The following is a 2,060-nucleotide window of genomic DNA, read 5'->3' as shown; positions in this document are numbered from 1 at the left end:
TTTGTAGTGGGACTGCACACTTCTTTGAAGATGATCTTCTTAAACACGAATGCCCTGGCAAGCTACCTGCAGGGTCATGAAGTCGACGTGATAGCTGCAAAAACTACATGTGAAGCCACGATCAAAACCTTGTCTACGTGCAGAGATGAAGATATGTTATCCCTGATTTGGGGAAAAGCCCAAAAAGTGCACATAATATCAGTGAGGTGGCAGCAGACTTCGAAGAGGTAAAGACAGCAAAAAGGCAAACAAAGTCATCGAGGAGGCTGCAAGCTCTATTGGGAGAGAATCCAGATCAACTGGTGGCTGAAGCTGACATTTTTCATAATGTGGAAGGCGTGGAATTGAAAACGGCAAATCAGGTGGTCAACTATCTGCACTCCAACTCTCTCTGTGAAACCTTGCCACATTTCACTAAGGTGGCAACAACACTGGCAGTCATACCAGCAACCTCCTGTTCCGCAGAGAGGTCTTTCTCATGCTTGAGAAGGTTGAAAACGTACCTGCGATCCACTATGGGCCAGACCAGGTTGTCAGCATTGGGTCTTCTTTTCATTGAAAGAAGCTATGTAAATAAGGTGGACATAAACACTATTGAAGATGTATTTGGCAGACGGAAGGGCAGAAACAGCATGTTCTTCTGGATTAATTTGCCCTGAACTGTTATCTTACCCTAGGGGCTTTTGTGGATTACTATTTTCCATATGATACATGTATGTTAGACTTAGTGATGATATGCTCATCATGTCACATATTGTCACATGTCAGTACTGTGATGTTGCTGTGGTGTGTGAAAATATCTCATACCGAATACTATGTCCTTCTAATTTTCCTTCAATGTGTAGCCTATGTGTCTGCATTCAGGAGTGATTATTAGTTTTAGGTGTTGAGGCACAAACTATGATCTACAGCTGTATTAAAAATTTGACATCTTAACAGCTTCAATAAAAAAATAGCACAGTGTACTTGCTTTTGCTGTACTTTCTCTATGCCAAAGTTTTCGATTTTACCCCAATATTTGCCACATATAGTATAGCGGTTTGATGGTTTTCCCATTGATACATGCAAATTAGAGAAATTCTGGCGTTTTGTGAAATTCGGGCAAATTGGGTGTTGCCCGCCCAAGCAAACCTCTCCTCCTACGCCTGTGTGACAGGTTGAAATATATTTCAGCGTGGTTACTTAATATTCAAGAAACTTAAATAAGAACAAAATTTAATATATTTTTTGAAAACTTTAATAATGAAAATTTAAATAATAGTGTGCAAATAAGACAGTAGGCATTTATTACCGGCGGAGGAATAAGGTCTAGATATGGTGCGCCGGTTCGCAAACGAAGAGGTGTCGGCCATTTTTTACAGGCACTGAAGCGGAGAGCAAGAAATATCAGGTGTCAGTCACTTGACATCTTTTGAAACGTAGAGCTAGTTATTAAATTTTGAATTGGACAAGAAATCTCATACTTGTGGTATATTTCCAGTCTAGTACAAGTTGGGAATTTTCTCCCCTGACCTAATATTTGTATTCATACGCACTGGGAATATTTATTGATCAAATTCATTTCTTAATTAGGTTTTTGACATTTAATTTTTTTTTTTAGATAAGTTGATGATGGACATTTTATTACAAATCTCTACACATAACAGCGTGTATGGCATGACGTCAAGTCATTCACAGCTAATTCGTGCCATTTTCAGTCATTCAAAAGCCATTAACGTGTTGGCTCATACACATTCCAAACGGAAATGTGTAAAAATATAAGATAACATATTCCCCACCTACCCGACAAATTCAGCACTTATTGTTTGTGTACTTTTTGAGATTTATAAATATTTCATGATGTTTATAGTCCGTTTGAATGTAAACAGATATTCCATTCATACAAAAAAGAAGTTTCAACAGAAACGCCGCAAGGTGGCGCTGTGCCATTGACTCCTCCAATCATTATCAAGTGGGCGGAGACAGATATTTTTCTCTCTCTCTTTTCCATCAAGAAATGAAAAGAAAAAATCGACAGATAAGAAAACTGCATTTTGCATAAAAAAGAAAGAAAAAGAAAG

Source organism: Ylistrum balloti, unplaced genomic scaffold, assembly GCF_031769215.1.
Source record: "Ylistrum balloti isolate Yb309-2 unplaced genomic scaffold, AGI_CSIRO_Ybal_v1 Utg369682, whole genome shotgun sequence".
NCBI classification, from domain to species: Eukaryota; Metazoa; Mollusca; class Bivalvia; order Pectinida; family Pectinidae; genus Ylistrum; species Ylistrum balloti.
This window is presented reverse-complemented; position numbering follows the sequence as displayed.